We start from the raw sequence: 9,416 nt of genomic DNA, 5'->3' as shown, positions 1-9,416 counted from the left end.
GTGGTGTTGCTGAGAGCGAGCCTGCGAGAGCGAGCGGTGCCAGCAGAGCGAGCAGGGCTCCCGGGCGCTGCGGCGTTTCGGCAGGGCCGCTCTCGCTCGGCGGGGGAGGCCTGGGTGGCCGTGCCCCCGCCCCGCGGTTGCCCATGCAAAGGCTCGAGCTCACATCGAGTGCCGCTGGCTGCCCGTCCCTCCCTCTGCCGCGCGCTCTTCAGGCTTCTGCACAGAACCGCAGCCACCTCAGGTTAAGGAGTTTAAGTCTTGTCCTTCAAACCAACCTTTTTAAAAAAAACTTGAATTTCTTTTACCTTTACTACATTTTTAAAAATGAAAAAAAAAAAAAAAATATTCTTCTGTGAATGTGCTATTTACCGTTCATTCTTTCTTCTTTCTTGGTTTTGATTTGAAGCTATGAAGCTTGGTGTCTGTGAAAATGTTGTTATTTCTCAGGATAATAAGCGGCAATCATCCCTGCCACATAAAAGGCAGGAGAAAGGGGGAAACTTGGGGAACTAGTTTAAGTATGAAGCTAATTTTTAAGTTGTAGATGATGTGTAAATCGAGGGTAATGCATAGGATGTCAGTATCAAGCTGTGGTGTTTCTCTGGGTTCACGGTGTGTTGTTTGCAATACACAGAAGCTCAGGGATAAGTATTTAAAATGTGACCCAGAGAAACCCTAGTTTTGATGTTGCAACAGTTGCTTCTTTCATGACTTGTTTGGAGGACCCATTGGAAGCTGAGTAAAGCCCCCATATGGAGATTTTGGGGGAAAAACTTTTGATTTGGCTTGTGGGAAGTTTGCCTACTGAAGACTTAGATGTGGTCTAATGGGAAAACCATCCCGAAGACGGACGTCGCCGTTTGGGCTGTTGCAAGGCCGTGGCGAGGGGACCTGTGGCTCGCTTTGCCCTCGCACGAGCTGGCAGCTGGGGGTCCGCTCTGCCCGAGGGGCTCGCGGGGAGAGCGAGGCCGAGCCCAGGGTGGCACGGGTGGCCGAGGGGCTTTGGGAGAGCAGAGAGGCAGGAGGGTCCGGTCAGGGCTGCGGGGAGGACCCGCCAGCCCCGGAGCTGCCCTGCCTCCTCTCTGGCCGCAGCCCCTCTGCCCTGCGGCGCCCAGCACTCCTCCTTGCCGGCACTGCTGGTCGGGGAAATGGTGAAGTGTAAAGCACCATCGTTTTTGGTAACTTCACGCTTTCGCTGAAGGCACGTCAGCTCCTGGGGCTGGGAGGGGTTTGTCTGTACTCCCACATTACCTCGTCCTTCTGCCTTCGGTGTTAAATGTGTTTGAGTGCTCATGGAAAAGGGGAAAATGGGATTTTCTCAGTATGTCCCTGGCAGCCACTCCCAGTGTTCTGTACTCAGTTTGTTGCTTATGAATTAGAGCATCTTAATTTCCAGTCAGTACAACTTTCTCCTCATGGGTCGTAAGGTTGTAGACTCAGTCAGACTGCTTGAGAAAGGTACTGACGTGTGAAACTAGTTCAGTTACAGCTCCTAGGAGTGTCCAAAAGGCCCCGTCCAGCCCGACGCAGCCGCGGGCAGTGCCAGCACTGAGCAAGAGTCAGCAAAGGTTTGAAGGGCTGAAACCCACTTTCCCAGCAGCGTCACTGCCCAGGATCTGCAAATCTGAGTTTAAACCAGCCCTGCAAAAAGCTGGTGAGGCCAATCCGGGCAATATCTCCCCGTTGAAAAAAAAAAAAATTAAAAAAGAGCTCTTGTGCAGCTGACCTCTAACAAGTCTATGAAAGAAGCAACATGGTTCAGTGGAAGAAATGCCCCCAAGGGCAAAAAGAAACAGAAATTGAAACCAGATGACGATCAACCTTAACAAAGCCTTTTGTGATTCATTGTTTTCTTTCAATTTATAAAATGTCTTGTAATAGTTGATAACATTATTGACTCAATTTCCATAACAAAACTACCTCGTGTGACATCCTGTTTATCATCTCAAAGGGATTGTGTGAAAAACAAAATACTGCCCAGTGTTTGTTGCCAGCGAAGAACAGGGGGTGTGACGGCTGGAGTTCTGTTTCCCTTCCCGTGGGTTGTGGCTTGGTTCCTGTTACTGCCGCGGCATTTCAACCTGCCGGCGATGGTTTTGACTTTGCATCCCACCTGGAACCCCGGTCCCCCGGGAAGGCGTTGGGCTGTGCACGCCGTGCTCTCGCCCAGCACCGATGTGCCGTGGCGGTGATCACTGCGGCCACTGCTGCACCGAGCCGCTGTTCACAGTGTGGGCAGTGTCCTGCAGCTGCAGCCGTGTGTCCCCGCACAGCGAGGCGGAGGTCTGCGATGCTGCAGGGGAGGGCTGAGCTCCAGCGTCCCTCCCGGTGGAGCGCAGCCCCCGCCTGCAGCCGCGGGGCAGGACGTGGCTCTTGCCGGTTTGGTTTTTGTTGGTGCCCATCAAGCCACGGGCCCGGTTCCAGCTCTGTCCTGGTGCCGACGCGATGCAGAGGCTGCATTTGTAGCCTGGGACCTCGCAGAGCCCTCGCGCGTACGTCCTGGGCGTAAGCGTGCTGGGCAGCTCAAGGAGGAAGCGGGTCCGGTTTGCTGCCGTGTGCTTGTGTCGGCCCATCGCTGGTTTGCGGGTCGTTTCCAAGATGGGTTGGTCCCGGTCCTCCGGTCCTTCCGCTGATGTTCCAGGTGATGATTTCTCCCAGTAAAACACTTCATTTTTCCCACGATCCCTTGCGTAAATCAGGGAAGCAGGATGTTGCCTCGGCATGACACACGGTGAACGTTGGCACGCTCAGAGCCGGGGCTGGGGCAGGAGAGCGTGTCCGGCCGCTGCCGCCCTCGCCCCGCAGCGCCCGAGGAGGAGCGGGCACCGTGCTGCGCCTCTCGGGAGCTGCCTTTCCATCACTTCGCTATGACCAAATGAATGTTTCTGCCGGCACGTCTCGGGCGCGCTGTGGCACAGCCGGTCCCCCTTGCGCGGCGGGACCGGCGCGGGTCCGTGTCAGCCCGACCTGCCCCTGCTCCGCTGCTCTGCTCTGTGACTTGACTACCTGTGGAAATGTGACCAATAAGTGTTGAACGCATGTTTAGCGAGTGTTAGCTGTATGAACTAATAAATGTGAATTGTTCTGCACCGGTGGCGTCTGCTGTTCGCTTGCACCTTCCCCCTTCAGCAGCGGCTCGCCCTCGAGGGTGAGGCATCATCAGGGTGATGGAGCCCAGCGCTGGTCCGGGTGGCAGCCGCGGCGCTGCCCTGCCTGCCGCCGTCCTGCGGTGGAGCAGCCGGGGCTGGAATCGTTTGTGGAAGGCCTTGGTGCCCTTGGTGTGGCTGGCCGCTCGGGCGGGTGCACTGGCAGCGTGGACTGGCAGTGGCCTCTGCTAAGAGCGGGGTGGCTGGGGGGAGCCTGCACCTCGGGGTGGGGGGACAGGAGCAGGGGCAGTGTGAGAGAGAAGGTTTGCACGGTCTTCTGGGCCCTGCCGTGCGACAGGCGCGTGGTGGTCCCTTTCCCCAGGCACGGCCACGCCGCCGCTGTCACCAGGGGGGGTTCCCATCTGTGGGATGGCCAGACCACGCAGCGGTTCGGGTGGGTCGCCGTCGCCGTGGGATGCAGCGGGAGGAGGGTTTGCCCCGGCAGCGGGAGGAGACCCGTGCGGCAATGGCTGTTGCAGGCAGGAGGAATAATCCAAACAGGCGAACGCACCAGAAATCCTTGACCAGCGTGCTCCGGAGAGAAACTGCAGAAATCATGTAACGATCTCTCGTGTTGCTGAGGTGGGTGCATGTTAAAGGACTAAGAAGCACTTTTTGTATTTACATTTCCGCATGTGTTAGCGCGCGCACATTAAGGCCCGCTCAGGGAGACGCTGCGCTGCCACAAAGGTGGCTCCAAGTGAGCAGCCGGCCCCTGCGCTCCGCTGCTCCCTCCCGCGGGGCTGCGGGCGCTTTCTGCATTGCTAAGCTCATAAAAATGGAAATTCTTCCTTTTTGATGTTTAGGAGCCCTTGTGCTTAAGAGCGTTTAGGATTTTTTTTTCTCCACTTATTTTAATAATGGGAGATTCTATGGCAAAGAAGTAGCAGTTAAGCGTCTGCCTTCTGGCACACAGGGATGCAGCCCTCCCCGTATTTCTCCTGAGCTGAAGGATTTCGTCACTGGGAGTCCTGGGTTTGAACATGGAGCTGCTGGATTGTAATAAGCAGTTTTTGTGGGGGGCAGAGCCTGTCCCTACCCGCAGGGCAGAGGGGTGCGGGCTGAGAGTCTGCTTTCCTTCGCTGGCTGGTTTTGGAGTGTTTTCTTCCCATCACTTGCCCCTTCTCTGTGACCCCCGGCTGCGGGGGGAGCCAACCCACGGCTCTGCCATCCCTTTCAGGAGGCTGGGGAGCGGTGCTGCCGGGTGTCTGCCCTCAGCCTCCGTGGCGGGTGCATGTGCCCCCGGGGACAGGCCAGTTCCATGGGCAGGGTGGGCGGACGAGGAGCTCAGCCCTCCCTGGCCATGCTTACAGGAGAGACTTGGTGGCTCTGGGTCCTGCATGGAGCAGATGGATCCATGAAGGTCGCCTGCGATGGCAGGGCTGTCCCCCTGCAATGGGCTGTCGTGCTTAGGAAATTCCCCAGCGTCTGTTCTCCAGAGACAACAGAAATCTGCTTGTTCGGACCTAAAAAGGGGCTTTGGTCTGGGGAGCAGGAGATGGTCGGAAGAGCTGTCCCAAAACTCAGGCCAAGCCAAGGACCTGGCAGAGCAGTGCTCTGTCCTGACCTGGGCCCATGACGGTCATTTGCAGCCAGGTGAAGCAGTCGTTCCCCCGAGCTGGAGCGTTGTGCTTGCAATAATCCCTCACAGCAGCTGCAAGAAACGTGTCGGACCATAAATCGGCACTGAGCACGTTCAGCCTTACCTGAGCTCTAGTCCCGAGCCTGCAGCAGGACAGCTCGCTTTTGGGGAGGATGCTTGTTCTAGCCCTGCATCGTGACCTCGCGTTGTCCCGCAGTCCCTGCACGTCCCCTTCCCAAGGGCGTCGCAGGAGCCTGTGGTGAGCAGAGGGGAGAGGGAGGAGAAGGCCTAGTTCAGGAGGAGGAATTGCTCCAGCAGCCCATCTCTAGGTGTTTCTGCAGAAGATCCTCCTTTCTTACCAGGAAAGCTTTCCTCCTCTTCCCAATGTGGCAGGAACTGGCCATGGGGAAGCCAGATGTGCTCGACACGGAGGGCTCAGAGGCTGCAGCAGGGCCTGGGCTGCTGGGGCGATGCGGAGGGAGAGCAGCCGGCCGGCTCCCCATCGCCCCGGGCGCTGCTCCCCGCTGATGCTGGCCCCAGACCTGCTCCATCTCCCCCAGCGCCTCCACCGACCTCACGGCTGCGCTGCCCCTGCCCCTGCCGGGCTGCTCACCGCAGGGTGGCCGTCCCCCCCCAAGCTCGTGGGGTCCCCGCTCCCCTCCCTGCCACAGCACCGTGCCTACCCCCTCCCCGCTCCTTCTAGAGGGTTTATCGCATCCTTGCCTCAATCCCGGCATGAGCCGCGCTGCCCCGCTCCTCTGCCGAACGCTCTCACGTCTCCTGCCCTCTCTATTGTGTTAGTTTTTCTTATTTACAGTGGTTCTCCTCCTCCGCGGTGCAGCTTGAGCAGCTTTGACGCTGCACCACCCTGGATTTATTCCCCGTAAGGGGGCCCTGAAGGTCAGCAGTGGCGGGGCTCCCTGGGAGGTGGCAGAGGATGCTGCGCGCATGTCGGGCGATGGATTTGTCCTCACCTTCAAACCAAGCAAGAGGAGCCGATGGAGCCGCGCAGAGGCGATGGGGCGGCCTCTCCCCTCGCCCCACGCTGGCACAAAGGGCTGCCTGGAAAGCAAGGCTGGAGTGGGAAAAGTACCAGCACATTTTAATTTTCAGCTCAACCTCTACTGACCACTGTATTTTGATTAGAGCTCTGCTTCCTTTTCATCTCGGTGCTCCGGCTGGTGACAACTGCCACAGCCTCGTGCGCGCAGTGCAATAGTTTATCACCGAAGGCCAGCCGCTCTATGAATTCAGAGCCAGCGCTGAACAAATCACGCTGTCACTAACGTCAAACTTGTTAACCTGATCTTTGGTGGATCACTAGTGTCAACATTGCATGGGACATACATTATCGGGCCCAAGGACTTTGGGAGATGCGTTTGTCAGGCTGCTCTGTCACAGTCCCACTCTTGACCTTCGGAAAGTAACTTTCAAGGATAAGCTGCTTTCCTCTTAAAAAGAGTTGCTGTTCCCAGGAGTGTCACCCCACGGCCGCTGGCTGGGACAGGGCTGTGAGGTGAGGCTGAGTCACCACGCCGCAGTGGTCGTGTCAGCCCAGCAATGGGTGAAGGATCTGCTGGGATGGTCCTGTGGGGCGTCTTCCAGGGCTGGGGAAGGATTTCCATTGAAGTCCATCACTGGCCACGTTTATTCCCTGAGCTTCCCCCCATCTTGTCACCAACTGCTCTCACATCTCTCCTCGTGTCTTGCCCAGTCACTCTCCCTCTGGAGCTCAGACCTGAAAACCGGTCCATCGTGTGCAGTAGACTGGTGGGTCGCCGTTTACTGGACCATCACAAGTCTCTCACGTCTCGGTTTGCCGAGTGCAGGTTCCAGAATTGCTCTCGGCGTTTCTGACGGGGTTGATCACCACTGCGGAGGTCAGACGAAGGAGGGGCCACCACAGCCAGGACGGTAACAGCGTGGCTCAAGAGGTGTGTGCTCCCGGTAAGCTCCTGCCCAAGCTCCTGGGAGCGGTTGGGTTTCAGGGTACCTTTGCTCGGGCTGGTGGCATCCCATCCCTGCAGCCCCCCACGAGCCAGAGGGGAGTGGTGCCGCGGGGGCACGGGCCGGCCTGGGCACCCGGCACGGGGCTGCATGCCGGTGGGGCCGGCGGGGTAGGACAGCGCCGGAGCAGACGTGGCTCGCGGCCAGGGGGACCCCGAGGTGGGTGCTGGATTCGAGCTCCACATCGCTGTCCCCACGGGCCGACCCCGCTAATCAGCTGTGAAAGAGAGAGAGAAAGCTGGAGAGAAACCTTTCTCTCTGCTAACCTCATCACAATAAAGATTCCTATAAAGAGCTCTTATCCTTGAAGAAAATGAGGTACATAAGCAGGAATAGTAAACAAAAGGCTGTCATTTTGACCCAGGAGTGCTTCATGTTGTTGGCAACTGCCAAGAGGAAACATAAAGAGAGGCTGCATCCAAGTCCCAATTATGCAGAACTATGTGACTGATATGTCAATGAGTCCCCCCGGGAAGAGACCACCAGCGCTTCCCGGCGCTGCCTGCGCACCATCTGCACACACCGCCATGCGCCGGGCCCGCCCGCGCCCCCGAGCGAAGGCGTGCGTGGCATCGGAAGAATGCGGGGGACAAGGTAATGTCATCGGGAACGCTAACGCCAAAGTCCTTGCCGTGCGCACATTATCGGCACGGGCCCCGGAGTCAGGGACTGCGGGCAGCCGGCGGCGCAGGCAGTGAGATCTGGCAAACAGTAGTGCTGACCACACCTGCTGCAGGCACGCTCCGGGAACGTGGCGCAGGCAGGAGGGCTGCCCCGCCGCCGATAAGCTGAGTGGATGGAGATAAAATCCGAGAAGGAGATATGCTTTGCTGAGCATCAAGGCTACAGACCAGCAAGGAGCCAAAGCATGGCTGCATCCCGCGGCGGGTGGTGTGGCTCCACGGGCTCCGGCTGTGCCACGGCCGTGCCGGCCCCGCAGCCCAGGCAGGAGGAGATAGGGCAGGGAAGTCGCTGGACCAAAAGCCGGGGCTTTGGTGACAGATGTGCCGGTGCTTGGGCCCGTCGGGAGCATGAAGCAGAGGCTGTGCCAGTCCCTTGGCCATGACAACACTGCGGCAGGGCACTGACTTCGGGGTCCATCCCCGGCCCTGAACAGCAGCCGTCCCCTCCCCAGCACATCCCCGAGGACCCGTGCGGCTGGAAGCCCAGGGCCACCCCATCCCTCCCTCCTGGATGCTGTGGCCACCGAAATGTCACCCCAGCCTGCACCTCCTCCCTGTCCCCCGGGACCCCTGGGGCTGCACACAGCCTTCAGCACGGGCTCCGCGTGTGCTGGCTGCTCCTGCCTGCACGGGCATGTGCTGCCAGGGGTATCCAGGGCCTCCTCGGGCACAGCTGGTCCCACGTCCCAGCGCAAACCCAGCACAGGGTGGGGAAGGAGGGCAGGAGCACGGGCAAGAGGTCGGTGCTGCCGCTGCAATGGGCCCCGGCGTCAGAGCTGGTACCCGGCTGGCACGCGCTCTGCAGATGGGCCTGGGCATCCCTGGTGCCGGAGCCCCACGCACCCGCCCTGCCGGGAGCCAGCTCTGCCCGGCCCCTGCGTGGCCACTCCGGAGCGGCCTTCCCAAATCCGCCCTCCCACCGCCGCTGGCCGGGACCTGCCGGGCTGCACCGCGGCCCATGCACTGGCCCTGACCCGGGGCCGCGCGCCCGCTGCAGAAGCTGGGCCGCGGCCTTGGCAAGGGCCTGTGCAAAGGAAAGTGCCCAAGGCCGGCGGGGACGTATTTACCCCTGAAAGCACCTTGCTGCAAAAATAGCAAGCGGCCGGCGTGAGGCCGGGGCTTCCCGGGGGAACAATGCCCGGCGGGAGGAAGCGGCCACAGCCGCCCCGCAGCTCCGTCCCCGCCTCGCGCAGTGCTGAGCCGCGAGCTGCTGCGTGCCGGCCCGGCAGGGACCTTGAACCTGCCACAGATTTATTTTCTCTGACATTGGCATCGCGTCGGAACATCTGGCATGCGGCTGATAATTGCTGGGGATCGGGGCGGAAGCCGCTCCAGGCCTGGCGCTTCTTCCAGAGCTCTGTTTTCATTAGTTTTTCTCCTCTCTTCAGCTGCAGAGTGAGGAAAAAACAAGCAAGGCTGCGCAGCTCGCCGCTCCAGCTCCTCTCCCCGTGGCCGCAGCACCGGGGGCTCCCTGCTCCCCCCTACTCGGCGTGGGTACAATGCAGGGCCCGTCACCGTCGCGCCATGTCAGGGCTGCGTCAATGCTGAGGGGGGACGAGCCTTTCCCTGGCCCCTGAGCCCAGGATCACGGGTCCTGCTGTGCCGCCCCGGGTGCCAGCGGCCGCCTGGCCGGGGTAGAGCTGCGGCACAGCCCTCATTGCGCCAGCGCAGGGCTCGGGGCCGCGGCAGCCAGCCCGTCCTCAGGGCTGTCGTCGCTGCGGGACAAGGCAAAGAGCGGGACCCTGTGCGCAAACACACAGGGAGATGCCGCGGTGATGGATGGCCGGAGCGCGGGGCCAGTGGCAGGAGCAAACCTCCGCTCTGATGGGACAGGAGGTCTCGCGTGTGGCCTCTCGCCCCTGTGCCCGGCCTTGCCGCCCTCGTGTTTTCACCGGGCGATTGGAAACCCGAGCCCTGCGGCCAGCACAGTGCCTGTGGGCCAGGACCATGCCCGGCGCTGGAGCGTGGGGAAACACACACAGCAAACACACCTCCACT

This window comes from Gymnogyps californianus, chromosome 18 (assembly GCF_018139145.2).
Source record: "Gymnogyps californianus isolate 813 chromosome 18, ASM1813914v2, whole genome shotgun sequence".
In the NCBI taxonomy this organism is placed as follows: domain Eukaryota; kingdom Metazoa; phylum Chordata; class Aves; order Accipitriformes; family Cathartidae; genus Gymnogyps; species Gymnogyps californianus.
The sequence above is the reverse complement of the archived record's forward strand: the minus strand, read 5'-3'. Positions refer to the sequence as shown.